Raw genomic sequence first — 16,652 nt, 5'->3', positions numbered from 1 at the left:
GGATGATTATGCATATGTATTCATCCGAGTACAGACAATATAGCTAACCTATTACAAGGAGTAGATTAGATCTAATCTAACCTATAGCTAAAATCACCAAGTTCCTCCTGCGTTAGATCCTGATGGTTGTCTCAAGTAGTTAGAAAAAAGAGCCTCTCCTAGGGGATCTAGATCTCCGCTTTATATAGGGATGATGTATCGCCTTCTATCCATCCGTAGTCGATAGGGAGTCCTTGTCACCCAAGTAGATAAATCTGTTATGGATACTAGTCTTCTCAAGTTGGATAAGTAATCGAGGCCTTTTTAGTATACACCTTCTAGATTCTGAGGGTATCAGATACTGCATATTTGTTTACGTAATATCCGGAGTTGTGAAGTATGCACATAGTATACTCAGTCTATATATGGTATACTCCTTATGCATATATACCTTATAGTTAGATATTCGACAGTAACCTCCTAACTCTACTCAGCAGGGAGAATTTCTACAAGCGCCTACTCGAGTACCGTCAAGTCCAAGCCTGGTCGAGTAAGGTAGATCGAACTTACACTTAAAAGAATCGAATAAGAAGATGCTCTATTTCGAGTATCAAGTGAAAACACTTTTGGGTCAAGCGGTCTGCTGTTATCCGTATTCAAGACTCGATAAGGGCCAGTAATATCAACTTCTCGATGTCATCTCTGACTAGAGTTAAAAGGATCTCCAAAATTTGAAACAATGGGTATATATGCATTAAATACGATCAGACGGGCGTGCAGAGATTTGCACGACGCCATCATCTTGTCTTTTACACTGATCGAAGAGCTACAATTTTCGTCCAAAGCTAAAACGATTTCCGAGTCTCACCTTGAGGCTAGACCTATTTAATTATTTGATGGGAGATCTCCATTGTCTTATCCCCGTTGCCTCCTCTGCAGTTTTGCTGTTTTGACTCATCCACCATTGTTTGCATTCTACTCAAGAACTTCACCTTTCTCCTTGGATCTTATGGTGGAAACCCCCGATTGGGTGACTTCACCTTTAGGGGTGCTTGACACTATCTCCAACAAGCTACGACATCCAAAAGATTTTGCCTTCTTCCGTTGTGTCTACACCTTATGGCATGAAGTGTGTTGGACGGCGGAATTCGCTCCATAGATCCTAAAAGGACCGTTCATGCATGAGGATGTCTTGGTGGAGGTCTATCGCCTGGGAAGTGAAGCAGTTTTTGGTCTTCATTTCCGGGGTTTAGTCAGTGACAGCTGGGAGATGATCAGGGCCTCGAACAGGCTCTTGATCATCATCGAGCGAGGGCATCACATCAAAGGTAGGGTGATTAACTGGTGATCGGATGGTTCTGTGATCTCCCATCGCTTTGCTATGATGCGTTCTAAGTGAACTTGGAGGGGTTTGCAATGCGCAAGGATGAGAAATTATTCATCATCATTGTGCCAAGGATGCCACGTTTTCATCTTTAGATGACAAAGGGAGTGCACATTTATCTTATCAACGGACCACCACGGTGGTTTTAGATCTCTAGTGGCAAGTTTTGGTGGCATATTTCGGATTTTCTGGATGGAGTGGCTTTAGAGGATCCATTGGGAGCTGTGGCGACATTGGAACAATCGATACCCGAGTTTGAGATATGGCTACCTGGTCTGGATAGTTCTCGACTGCTCCTAGTTGAATCTCATGCATTTTTCCTAAAGGTTGGCGAACAAATTGATGATCCAACTGACCACAATGCATTGATGCCGGTCTCCCTCCACACGTTTGGCAATGATATTTGGGAGCCACTAGAACGGGCAGATGTTCCTTGGGTGAAAGAAAGATCAATTCTGCTGGGCATGACCTCCAAAGTTGTACCATCAGTACCTAGAGTTACCAACCCTGGTCGAATTCTCAGCTTTCGTCGAATGAACTCAGCTTACGAATGGTACGATTTCATGCTCGAAGTTTCTTATCATGACGATGTTTCCAGGACCATAAAAACCCTTGAGGGAAATTTCAAATGACGTTCTTTTAAATGTATATCACCGAAACATTCTCCTTAGTCGAGCAGTAAAATTTTTGGTACGCCTTTGTTTCCTTATCAATGAAATAGAGTTAGGATGAGTAGATGCAATGTTAATCCATAGGCGTGCAGATCACCTTTAAGACTTATTTATGGAATAATAATGAAAAGACTAGTGTAAAACTAGAAACATAAAAACATGGTGGTCTTTTGCAAACTTTCACTGACTTGCGTGTTTAACTAGCATTCGGACATGAACTCGACAGAGGACACACATGGGATTGACTAGAACTTCAGAACCTTTTTTAGTTGTTAGGCATGAGATGTCTAACAATCTCTTCTGCCATTATGCTTTATTAGGTGTAGTTGTCTGTCATCAACCCGACATATACCTCTACTGACTCTTATCCAAAGCAGTCGATGCAATGCCAGATAAACTTTTGCAAAAAGCATATATAAAATTTACAAAAAGTGTGGTATTTTTATGTAGCCCCAACTCTATGATCAAGGAGAAGATTACTCGACTAAGAGTAGAAAAAGGACATACATGTACCATTGAAGATATATGTTGTTATAGCTCTCGACTATCTACTCGATGACGGAATCGAGTTAAGAATAAAGCCGTAGCATCAAAAGTATGCGATGTAGCCCCCGACTCTCTGCTTGATGTGATTATAAAAGCAGAGAGTAAAGTTGTGGTATCAAAATATACTTGACACGGCCCCTATCTCTTTGCTCAATGACTGAATTCAAGTATAAAATGGAGCATAAGTATTCACACAACGTGACTTTTGGCTCTCTGAATGGTGTGATAATCAGAGAAAAAGAGTGAAGCAAAAGCATCAAATCGAAATTATATAATGTAGCCCCCGGCTCTCTACTTGATGAATGAATCAAGTGGAGACTAGAGCATAAGCATAAAAAAATGCGTGATGTTCCCCCCCCCCCCCCCCGGCTCTGTGGTCGATATGATAATCAAGACAGAAAAAAGGGTGTAAGCATCGACACATTACTCTCAACCACATGCTCGAGAGCTCTAGCCTTTGAGCACACGGCTGTGACTATTTCACAGTGAGCATTGAAAACCCACTCCCTCTCGAGGTCGTTTTCATCGTAACCCTTGATTTGACGCGTCATCACAACTATGCACTTCTCTTTATAGAGATTAGACAGGTCATAATGCCACAGCGACGTCTCAACTTCCTCCAAACGTGCCGCACAACTGAGGCGGCCTCACTATCACGCCCATCGATATTGGATCTTAAAGGCTCCGTGTGTACAGTGAGATCTGTTCCTGCCGCTATAAATATAGGGGATTTGAGGCCATTTATTTTTCACCCTGTCTTCCTCCTTTCTCCGCACACGGCCAGTAAAACTCCTAGAGCTTGAAGCCATGACCTTCACTCTACCATCGTCTCCCAAGCCCGGTCTAGAAAGTGAAGAGATATGATCTCTCATCCCAAGGCCGCTTGCCATGGTTTCTCCAGGAGTCATCAATGTTTCTTCTCACGAGGAGGAATTGATCGAGAGGCCTAAGAGGAGAAAGAGCAGAATGTCTATCGGAGGTTGCTGACCCTTTACCTGCCACCTCCAGCGCCTCCTTAACATCAACGCCGTGGAACAATCAACACAAGAGCCGATGATGTGAGTCATGTAGAAGGGAGATAAAGATGGTGGTGATCTTGATGAGATTATCGACTAGGTTGCCAATGATGTCTTCGGTGATGATGCCCCTGAACCTCCAGTGGTAAAGAGAATGCAGTCGCTTTCTCCGTCGACTACTGCCAGATCATCTTCGCATCCTGCAAAGGACTACTCGGCATTGTCCACATTAGTCACCAGCTCAAGCAGGGTCTTCACCTCGGCCACTCTCAATGGTCCTTACGCTGACCGATGCCTGGTCCCTGGCGCAATCAGATGCCGTTTGAGGGATGAGTATAGAAGATCCCTCCACTCGTTCAAGGGGAAGTAGAATCTGCACTATTTGCAAGAGCTAGGCGGATCCTTTCCATCAACTTTGCACTAGCCATTCAGGTTAGAAGAAAAAGATAAGTGTTAGTCGAATCAAATGTAATTGACCTACCTGTATTTTACCTTTTCTATGAATGAAACTATCGGAGTTGGTCGATGTTCCACGAGTGCTCAAGTATCTCGCCGTTTGGAGTAGGTAATTGTACTGATCCTGGTCAAGTAAATTCGACTACTATGTAGGGTCCTTCCCACTTAGGTGATAACTTATGGCATCGGACCTATTTTTGCACCTTTCACAGGAAAAGATCCCCAGCAACAAGTTTCATGGGCTAGATTTTTTGACTGTGGTATCTACACAACACTTGCTAATATTAGTTGCTTGAATAGATGCTCGATCGCGATACTCCTCGAGTAAATTAATGTCGTCTGCTCATAAATGCTCTTGCCCCTCCTCCAAGCAACTCAGTCGGGAGCACTGCCTCTGCTCCATAAACTAAGAAGAACGGACTTTAGCCAGTGGCCCTATTAGTCGAAGTATGAACGGCCAAATAGTACCGAGGGAAGTTCTTTTACCTAGCATTTTGAGTAAGCCTTTAGCCTATCGAAGACTCGAGTTTTTATACCCCGCAAGACTATACCATTGGTTCAATCAACCTGACCGTTACTTTGAGGGTGAGCTACTGAGGAAAAATAGGTTTAAATGCCAAATTATTCGCAGAATGCAGTGAAGGTCCCGCTTCTGATCTGGCTACCATTATTTGATGTGGAATACCAAATCGAGTAATTATGCTCCTCATGAACTCCTTAGCCGCTTCTACGGTTACCTTTCCTATGGGTTCAGCCTCGATCCACTTAGTGAACGCGTCGGTAGCCACGAATAGGAATTTATAATCATCTTAGGCCCTCGGGAATGGTCCCAGGGTATCCAAGCCCCAGACGAAGGAAGGCCAAGAAAGAGGAATTGTTTGCAGAGCTTGGGCTAGTCGAGTGGTCTGCCTTTCATAAAATTGGCAGCTCTCACACTTTTTGACCAATTCGGAAGCATCCCGGAGGGAAGTCAGCCAATAAAATCCTTGGCAAAAAGCTTTTCCGACCAAGGTGCGTTAAGAAGCATGATTACCACACATGCCTCTATGGATATCGATTAATATTTTATTGCTCTCTTCCTGCTTGATGCACTTCATCATGATTCTGTTACTCCCCTTTCGGTAGAGCTTGCCATTTACCAACGCGTAGAGCTTGGACTTACGAGCAATTTTCTCTGCAGACACATCATCATCAAGGATGTCTCGACCTTTGAGATAGGGTTGGTACGGAGTCATCCAAGTCAGTTCGCGTTTGAGTAGTACATCATCTGTGTCTGTGGGTCCTGCCTCGCTGACTGGACCAGACTACTGGTCGAGTTGGGCAGCATCCATTCGCCAAACTGTCAGCACAAATAGTTTGAGGAGTTTCTCAACGAAGACTCCTACGGATACCGGAGCTCGAGAAGAGGTGAATCTAGCATGTTCATCTGCACGAGAGTTGTCACTCCTCTTGATGTGCGTTACTTCTAGCCATTCGAACTTTTCCTCAAGCTTTCGCACCTTGCTCAAGTAAGCCATCATGTTGTCGTCCGAGCACTGGTACTCTTTTTGAACATGGTTTACGACTAGTTGTGAGTCCCCTTAGAAGTCGCCTGATTCTAAGTGATGCAGCTATATAGAGCCCATTTACTAGTCCTTCGTATTCCGCAACATTGTTGGAAGCTTTAAAATCTAATTGAACAATGTACCTAAGTTCATCGCCCGTTGGAGATTTGAGCACAATGCAAGCCTCTAAGCCTTAAAGCATGAGCGATCCATCCAAAAAAAGTGTCCAGTGGTCCTCGACTACACTTGGCCTTGTTTCTTCAATGATTGTCTATTTAGCGATGAATTCCAATAGTATCCCCAACTTTACACTTATGTGTGGTATATATCTGACGTCAAATTCATTGAGCTCGACTGCCCATTGCGCGATTCGTCAAGTGGCCTCCCTATTGTGTATGACATCGTTCAGCGGGTACATCGTCACGACGGTGATCTTGTGCACTTGGAAATAGTATCATAGCATTCGGGAAGACAACAAGACTGCATCTAGCAACTTCTACAGTTGCAGGTATCGTAGCTTGGCATCGTGTAGGACTTCGCTCACATAGTAAATAGGTCTCTGGACCTTGGCCTTCTTCTCGGGACATTCCCGTTTGACCACCAGGACCGTGCTTACAACTTATGGGGTAGCTGCAATGTACAAAAAGATCTCCTCTTTTTCGTTAGGTGGTGTAAGAATTAGCGGAGATAATAAATACCTTTTTAAGTCCTGGAAGGCACACTCTGCTTCTTCCATCCACTTGAATCGATCATGCTTCTTCAGTAACTTGAAGAAAGGCATCCCTCGCTCGCCCAGAAATAAATTGACTAAGAGCTGCAATGCATCCTATTAATTTTTTAACCTCCTTCAGTGTTCGAGGTGACAGCATCTTGTCAAGAGCCTCGATTTTGTGTGGATTGGCCTCAATGCCTCGACTCGACACCAAAAAACTGAGAAGCTTACCGGACGGAACTATGAACATGCATTTCTCCAGGCTGAGCATCATACGATACTTCCTGAGGTTGTCGAACCTCTCCTTGAGATTGTCAATCAAAGCATCCTCAATTCTCGACTTGACTATAATACCATCGACATAAGCTTCCACATTGTGCCCAATTTGGGGCTGTAGACAGTGTTAAATACACCGTTGATAAGTAACACCAATGTTCTTTAAACCGAAGGGTATCTTTACATAGTAAAATACACCGAAAGGAGTAGTAAAAGCAGTTTTCTCCTCATCCTCTATTCCCATGCTACTTTGGTGATACCTGGAATAGGCATCTAGAAAACATAGCAATGTACACCGCACTGTAGAGTCAACGATTTGGTTGATACGTTGAAGAGGAAAAACATCTTTTGGACAGACTTTGTTGAGGTCGGTGAAGTCAACGCACATTCTCCATCTACCATTAGCTTTCTTGACGAGGATGGATTTGTGAGCCATGTAGGGAGACAAACTTCTTGAATAAAGCTCACCTTAATGAGTTTGTTGACCTCCTCCTGGATAGCTTGCTTCCTGTCTTCCACAAATCTTTGCTGCTTCTGCTCTGCAAATCGGGCTTAACAAGTAGTTAATGCTCAATCACCTCCCTAGGGACTCCAGGCATGTCGGAGGTTTCCATGCGAACACGTCTTGGTTTGCCCGGAGGAAAGTGATGAGCTTGAATTCCTATTTAGGGTCAAAGTTAGCCCTAACCTTAACCGTCTTGGCTGGTTCAGACAGGTGGAGGGTGTAGCGAAAATGACCTTATTAGGCCTTAATTGTGATATTGGTGATTAATGACAATATAGTCATTGGGACTAACATGTTTGTTAAGAATATATGTTAGTATGTCTCATAGATGCAATACATCAAGAAGCCACTGTACTCGGGACAAAGCTTGCTTGAATTGGAGAAGTCCAAGGAAAAATGTACTCACTGGATGATTCGGTGCTGGAAGAATTGAACACACAGGAGCTTTGTGTCTAGAGACAGCTTTACCTCACCGGATGGTTTGGTGTCAAATGGGCAGAAGTAGTGGAGCATTGTTGACAAAGGGGAGGATGCAGATGGCTTCACCATATGGTCTGGTGATCACCGGAGGATCACGCTAAACTAATTTTTGCAGAGAAGAATCCAAGCACAGAAGAACAAAGATCAACTCACCAGAAGGTCTGGTGCCTGTGTTGAACACACGGATGCATCACACCGAAGTATTTCCTGCAGAAGCATTTCCAAGAGTTGAAGATTGAAGAATACCTCACCGGATGGTCTGGCAATCAATGTTGTGAGCACTAGAGGCTCACACCGGAGCATTTAACAGAGTATGTGGGAGAAGATGAAGCTATATACACCGAAAGATCTGGTGATCAGATGATCAATACACCAGATAGTTGAACAGTGAAGAAGTTGGCTCTGTTAGGCTCAAGTGTATACACGGAATAGTCCGTTGATACATATGAAATATACAGCAGATAATCCGGTGTTTAGAAGTGGTTCTGAGTGGGTTCTTACGGCTAGTTTCTAAGGTTGTACACACCGAATGGTTTGGTGCTTGTACTACTGTTATCACCGGATCATTCGAAGTTCACAGTAAAGTTGAACCATTGGAGCAATGGCTAGTTGGTGAGTTTGAGTCTATAAATACCCACTTACTCAACCATTTGAAGATGCTGGAGTTCAGAGAAATCCATATACGCTCGAGAAGACATCCAAGCCATCGAAGTGCTAAAAGTGTTCATCCAATGTAATTAGCACACCATTAGAGAGTGATAAGTGCTATTAGACCTAAAGAGAAGTGTTGCTAGGTGATGCAACCTAAAGAGTGGATCAAAGAGTGATCCAACCTTTTACAAAGAGGTACGCCAGCGTCTTGGAGTCTTTGTGACTCGCTGGTAACTTATTAACCCTCCGACTTGGTGTGGAGCGGCGACAAGAAGATTGTACGGACGCGGAGGCCCTTGTATTTTTGACTAAAGCTCCAAAGTGAAGATGGCGCACAAGTGACCGGAAGAGAGGTTAGTGGTGAGACCTCGCTTTGGTAGCTCATCGTGTTTGAGTCTTTATCTTGGTGACTTGATAGCTCAAGAGCCATAACCGAAATAGACTTGGCCACTGAGAGCATATCATTTATGGAGCTCCAACGTGGCCTAGTGGTGGCTTGTGTTCCACCGATACCATGAGATAAAAATCTCTTGTTCTGAGTTTGTCTCTCTACCTTATTTATGTTTCCACATTTACATACTTGCAATTTACCTTGCTAGAGTAGGTTGCAATTCTCTTAAATGGTATAGTAGACACATTAGATAAACCTAGAGAACATTTAAATAGAATTTGAAATAGATTTATCTTATAAAGTTTTTAGAGCCATTAGTTTCTAAGTGTCATAATTCATCCCCTCCCCCTGCTCTTAGGATATCACCGATCCTCACAGACAGGCATCGCCTTGACACCACCATCAGTCTTTTTATTGCTAGCACCGTTGTTGGTCTCACCATTGTCAGCATCATTGGACTTGGAGGTGTTAGTAAGACTTACAAGCTTGGATTTCTTGATCTCAATGGTGTCTTGATGCTTCTGACACTTGGAAACCACACCTTTAGAAGTAGTTGCTGCTCGACTGAGTGTTCGATTATATCTTGACTCTACTTGTCGCATTTGACCACTGCGCGTTGATCTCCTTGACAGTAATGACCCCTTTGGGACCCAGGATCTTGAGCGTCTGGTATGCATAGTGCACCATTGTCATAAACTTTCCCAGCATTGGGTGGCCCATGACCATTTTGTACGTTGTCTCGAAGTCCGTGACATGGAAGGTAAGCTTCTCTGTATGAAAGTTGTCGGGCATGCCAAATAGGACCGACAACTCGATCTAGCCCAGGGGCATGGTCGATGAGTTGGGGGTTATGCCATGGAAAGGCTCGACTCTCGCCTTAAACTCCAACCTCTGAACTCCAATCTTGTCTAGGGTCTTGACGAAGATGAGGTTAAGCGAACTACCCCCGTTGACCAAAGTTCGAGAGACTTTGATGTTGAGGATAGTCAATTAGACCACAACCAGGTATCGACCAGGGTGTGGAAGTGTAGCCGGAGGATCAACTTGATTGAAGGTGACTGGAACCTCCGACCACTCGAGGTATCAAGTAGGCCTAGTCAGAGCCAAATTGACCTCTCATTCGACTGTCTTGTACTACTTTTTAGATTCATACACGATGGATCCTCTGAAGATATGTGCTAGTATAGCGAAAATGGCCCTATTAGGTCATGATTGTGATTTCGGTGATTAATAACAACATAGTCAATGAGACTAACATGTTTGTCAAGAATATATGTTAATAGGTCTCATAGATGCAATACATGAAGAAGCTACCGTAGCCGAGACAAAATTGGACCGAATTGGAGAAGTCCTAGGAAGAATTGCCTCACCGGATGGTCCGATGCTCTAGGTATTGAATTCACCGGAGCATATTTGAAAAAGGGGAGATAGGCCTAAAGACCTCATCGGAAGGTCTCGTGATCAGAGAAGATACACACTGGAGCATTTTTCCAGAGAAGGTTGTAGCCATTGAAGTGATCAAAGCACTGAATGGTCCGGTGATCAATGTGTTGCACACACCAGACAATGAACAGTGCAAAGGGATAGAATGAAGTTCAATGCATCAGATGATTCGGTGAAGAAGGCTGTGTATACCGGAGCATTATTTCCAGAGATGGTTGCATTGGCTCGATTGGCTGAAATCAACTCACTGGATAGTCCGGTGATGAAGTGATGTGCACCGGATGCTTTCACCAGAGCAATTCACACAGAGAAGAAGAAAAGGCTCGGATGACTCAGGATAACTAATCGGATAGTCCAGTGATGGAGATGAAGTATACACCTAAGTGTCTGGTGTTCATAGAGGCTTGAGTGGGGGTTCCAACGGCTAGTTGATGAGAGTGTACTCACCGAATGATCCGGTGTAAGTACTATTATTCTCACCGGATTATTCGGTGTTAACAAATTTTTAGAGTTGTTGGGTTAACGGCTAGTGTGCGGGTTTGAGGCTATAAGTTCCCCTCCACTCAGTCATTTAAAGGTGTGGCATGCTGCTGGAGTCTTGAGTAAGCTTATACAAACTTGAGAAGACATCCAAACCACCAAAGTGCCTAATGTGATTATCCAAGGCGATTAAGCACAAGATTAGTGAGTGATTAGTGCTTATAGGCCTAGAGAGAGTGTTGCTAGGTGATTGCTGCCTAGAGATTTGATCAAGGAGTGATCTAACCTTGTAGTAAGTGGTACACCGGCATCTTGGAGGCTTGGTGACTCGCCGGCAAGCTTATTGACCCTTTGACTTGGTGTGGAGTTGTGGCAAAACACGTGTACGGGGATGTGGAGACCCTTGCCTTGGTGGCTTAAGTTCCAAAGTGGTCATGGCGGTAAGGAACCAGAGGAGAGGCTAGTGGTGAGACTTTACCTTGGTGGCTCATCCAGGTGGAGCCCTTGTCTTTGTGACTTGGTGGCTTAAGAGCTGTGGTCAGGTGCAAACCGGGAGCATATCCTTTGTTGAGCTCCAACGTGGACTAGCAGTGGCATTCATGCCATCGATACCATGGAAAAAAAATTCTTCTGCCAAGTTTGCTCTCTCTACCTTATTTAGGTTTTCGTATTTACGTTCTTGCAATTTCTCTTCTTAGATAGGTTGCAAGTGCTTTGATCGATAGAGTAGATAAACCTAGAGCACATCTAAATAGAATTTGATATAGGTTTATCTTATATTATTTTTAGAGCCAAAATAGTTCTAAGTATCCTAATTCACCCCCTCCCCCCTCTTAGGACATCACCGATCCCTTCAATTGGTATTAGAGCTAGGGCTCACATCTAGCTCTATAATTTATGTTTGAGCTTCACACCTTTCACAAGGTTTTACCAATTCAAATGGCATTTAAGCCTTAGTCTCATTGTGATCGGTTAGGCTCACCGCCTAGTGAGTTGTGTCGTTTGGGGTTGGCATGGATTCCCATAGTGCTCTACTTTTCGATGGCACAAGTTCCCCCGGTGGAAAGTTCTAATGACTTGTTATTTGCAAGTCCGAGGGTTGGATGTTTAGAGAGTCACCGAGGAAGGAATGAAACCTCGCATGACCAACAAGTAGAGACAATTAGATGCATTGACAAAGAGTATTCTTTTATCATTTATATGTTGATGCATTTAATCGTGTTTATTCTCTCACCAATGCACATGATATTTAGACTAGTATCATTGAAATACATGAAGGCGCAAAGGATGCGCGCAATGAGAAATACCATATGCTTGTTACTAAGTTCAATGGCATCAAGCAATTACCCCATAAAAGTGCTAATGACATGTATTCACACTTGAATATTCTTGTCAATGAGATCAATGGGTTAGATTTGGTGCCAATTGAAGATGATCAAGTGGTGAGAAGAATACTTCAAGCTCTTCTTCTGAAGTACAAGTTGATAGTCTCCATTATCTACGACAACAATGAAATCAAGTGCTTGGCAAGATCACCGCTATAAGATGACAATGAACATGGGGGTGGAAGCTTCTTTCTCATCCGATACCAAGAATCTTATTCTCAAAAGTAAGCAAGATCAATGCCAACACATGAAGGCAAGGATGAGGAGACAAGAGTAAGAGTCAAGCTCAAGTAGAGATGATAGAGATAAAGATGAACAGAGCTATGAAGAAGATGAGAAAAGCACCTCAAGCAATAAAGAGATGGATCCCAAAGTCTCCAAGCTCATCTCACAAGTGGACAAGAACATCAAGAAGATCAATACCAAGATTGATCATCCAATCTCCATGAAGGACTTGGTCAAAATAATTGATCATATCAAGAAGGAGAAGAAGACCAAGCTCAAGAAGAGGGAGATAAAGGGGAGAGCCAAGTCACTTGCTAGTATAGGAAGATGTGTGAGTGATGATGAAGATTCAAGCTCAAGTGATGAGAGTATCACCATTCATTCCTTCAAGAGAAGCTCTTCATCAAGGTCGTCATCACATAAGTCATCACATAAGTGTCTCATGGCTAAAGGTATGGATAGCGATGTAAGTGATGATGAATCTAATGAGGATTCTCCCTCCTATGATGAACTCCTTCATTTGATCAATGAGCAACAAAAGGGCCCTTAAGAAAAAATATAAAGAACTTAAGAAATTCAATGTACTTAATGGCATTCATGCTACCTTTGCTTCGAATTATGAACAATTATTATGCAAATTCAATTTGCTAAACAAGGAGTATGAAGAGCTTAAAGCTAAATTTAAGTGCATTGAATCTCAAACTAAGATCCCTTTGAATTAATCTACCTCTCTATTTAATTTTAAGTCTAAGGTAGATGCTTCTACTTCTTGAAATGATTTAATTGATATATCATTCTCACCCATTTGCAATGAAAAATGCATTGAGAATGTTTTTGTAGAACCATCTGATGACCTTATTGCACAAGAAAATGATGAGCTTAAGTAAAAAGTCAAGAAGCTCAAGAAGGACTTAGTATGTTTAAAGGGCAAAGGACATGTCCAACCTCCTCAAGATAACCATACTTTCATGGTGAAGAAGCTTACGGAGGGGTCCACCGTGACATGCTTCAAATGCTATCAAGAAGGCCACAAGTTCTTCCAATACAAATAAGTGAAGAAGAAGATCAAGGAGAAAGAAGAAGATGGCAAACCTCTCCAACAAGACCTCCAATCTCTACACCAAGCCTAGCTACAAGAACAAGATAAAAAGCAACCACTTCAAATTCAAAAAGAAGAACAATGGTAAGGTGGTTGCACACATGGTTTGGAGAAAGGATTGGGGGTGGAACCAATCCATTTGAGTGCTCAAGGAAGTTATCACCAACACGAAGGGGTCTCAATCGGTTTGGATTCCAAATAAGACTTGAAGCCTGAAGCAGCTATGGGGATTTGGAGGCTTAACTCACAAGATGAAGTGAAGGTTCAAGCGAAGAAATCAAGTGTACAAGTTTGGATGCTTTGATGAAAATCATGATCATCGTATACCCAAATCCCCATCCAAAGGTAAAATAGGTAAATGGAAGCTAGACTTATGTTCATGCATTTTGTTTTTTGCTTCTAGCTTATTTACCTCGTCTAGGATTGCATATGCTTATTTCAATTTATTGCAATGCCTAGTGTACGTTTTCATATGGCAGGTTGCTTGTGTTTATCTCTAACTCATGAGCAACCTAAATGGTTTATTAGTTGTAGGTTCATTTCTTGACACTAGGTTCTATAATTGGTATCTTTCATGTGGCATGATCCAATCTATAGGATAAATCCCCATTGTTATCAATAACAGGTGCATATATCTCACAAGGATTCAATACTTGTATGCATACTTTTAGGTGGAGTATATCCTATAGGTCGTGATTTTGAGACTAACATGTGTTTCTAGTGACATATTTTGTAGTCTCATGAAGCAATCAACATGTATCCGGAGGTATGCAATGCTTAAATACCTCAATTGGTATCTATCTTTTATTCATTTAAGTTGTCTTCATGTATAATATAGCTTAAACTTCCTATCTTAACATATTGTCTAATTGTGCATATATTTCTTTCTCATCATATGTATGCACACATATATAGGAAGTTTAAACTATATTATCTGAGTTTCATAAATTATGATCAATGTGCTTTCATAGCCTACAATTGGTATCATTTATTTGTAGTGTTATCCATACAATTGGTATCATTTTATTGAATTATGATTTGTGAAGCTCTTTTCTATGTGCTCTAATATTGTTCCCTTGAGTTTAACATGTGTTTATAGCTCTTTTTCGAATATTGTTGACAAAGGAGGAGAATTTTGATGACCAAAGCAAGATGCAAGTTTGCAAAATGAACAATGTGGAGAAGATTGTAGCAACTAGAAAGATGTCTAGGGATGTCAAATTTGACAAAGGGGAGAAGAAAAGATGCTAGGTGCCTAGATTGACAAAAGAGAAGCTCTTGCATAGGTCGTTCAAGGGAGATAATGGCAATAGAGAAAGGGTGAGTCACAACAAAGGGGGACTAAGTGGTAAGAACATGCATCCAAGCAATATGGTAAGACTTTGTGCTTTCTTATGATCTTTACATTTGGTATCATTTATCATTTACCACTTACTTTGGTTCTGTTGTCATCAATCACCAAAAAGGGAGAGATTGTAGCGAAAATGACCCTATTAGGTTATGGTTGTGATTTTGGTGATTAATAACAACATAGTCAATGGGATTAACATGGTAGTCAAGAATATATGTTAGTAGGTGTCATGGATGCAATACATGAAGAAGCCACCGCAACCGGGATAAAGTTGGACAGAATTGAAGAAGTCACTGGAAGATTTTGCCTCACCGGATGGTCTGGTGCTCTGAGTGTTGAACTCACTAGAGCATATGTGACAAAGGGGAGAGAGGCCCAAAGACCTCACTGGAAGGTCCAGTGATCAAAGAAGATACACACCAGAGTATTTTGTCCAGAGAAGATTGTAGCCATTGAAGTTGAACATCAAAGCACCATATAGTTTGGTGATCAACGTGTTGCACACACCGGACAATAAACAGTGCAAAGAAGCAGAACAAAGTTCAACGCATCGGATGGTCCAGTGATGAAGGTCGTACACACCAGAGCATTATTTCTAGAGAGGGTTGCATTGGCTTAGTCGGCTGAAGTGAACTCACCGGATAGTCCGGTGATGAAGTGATGTGCACTAGATGCTTTCATTAGAGCAATTTACACAGAGAAGAAGGAAAGGCTCAGATGGCTCAGGATAACTCACAGGATAGTCCGGTGATAGAGATGAAGTATACACCGGAGTGTCTGGTGTTCATAAAGACTTGAGTGGGGGTTTCAACTGCTAGTTTGTGAGAGTGTACTCACCGGATGATCCAGTGTTAGTACTATTGTTCTCAACGGATGATCCAGTGTTAGTATTATTGTTCTCACTGGATCATCCGGTATTAACAATTTTTCTGAGCCATTGGGTTAACGGCTAGTGACCAGGTTTAAGGCTAGAAATATCCCTCCACTCAATCATTTGAAGGTGTGGCATGCTGCTGGAGTCTAGAGGAAGCTTATACACACTTGAGAAGACATCCAAACCACCAAAGTGTTTAATGTGATTATCCAAGGTGATTAAGTATAAAATTAGTGAGTGATTAGTGCTTATAGTCCTAGAGAGAGTGTTGCTAGGTGATTGCTGCCTAGAGAGTGGATCAAAGAGTGATCCAACCATGTATCAAGTGGTACACCGGCACCTTGAAGTATTGGCGACTTACTAGTAAGCTTGTTGACCCTTCGACTTAGTGCGGAGCTGCAGCAAGACATATGTAAAGGGAAGCGGAGACCTTTGCCTTGTTGGATCAAGCTCCGAAGTGATCATGGTGGCAAGGAGAGAGGCCAGTGGTGAGACCTTGCCTTGGTGGCTCATCCGGGTGGAGGCCTTATCTTTGTGACTTGGTGGCTCAAGAGCCATGACCAGGTGCCAATCGGGAGCATATCCTTTGTGGAGCTCCAACGTCGATTAGGGGTGGCATTCATGCCATTGATACCATAGGAAAAAAATTCTTATGCCGATTTACTCTCTCTACCTTATTTACGTTTTCGCATTTACATTCTTGCAATTTACCTCTTAGACATGTTGCAAGTGCTTTGATCGATATAGAAGATGCACTAGATAAACCTAGAGCATATCTAGATAGAATTTGATATATGTTTATCTTGTGTTGTTTTAGGAGCCGAAATAGTTCTAAGTGTCCTAATTCAGCCCCCTCTTAGGACATCACCGATCCCTTCAGCTAGATTTGGTTGGCCTCATGAAATTAGGGCTCATCACTGTTAACGTTCGGCTTGGCCTGTTTGTTGTTATGCTCAGCAACAGCGGCCTTGAGCTTTTCATCGACCTTCTTTTTGATGACATGGTGTCGAGGGTTAATTCCTAACTGTGATTCAAGGGTGTATCAGACGATGGGTGCATGATCTGTGTTCTGGGGGATATGCCTGTGTTAATCTAAGAACACCAGAGTTTATCCAGGTTCAGACCCCCCTTGGGGTAATAGCCCTATGTCCTATGTATTCTTCTCATTGAGTATGGTTTCTCCT

This window comes from Phragmites australis, chromosome 6, assembly GCF_958298935.1.
Source record: "Phragmites australis chromosome 6, lpPhrAust1.1, whole genome shotgun sequence".
Lineage (NCBI taxonomy): Eukaryota > Viridiplantae > Streptophyta > Magnoliopsida > Poales > Poaceae > Phragmites > Phragmites australis.
The sequence above is the reverse complement of the archived record's forward strand: the minus strand, read 5'-3'. Positions refer to the sequence as shown.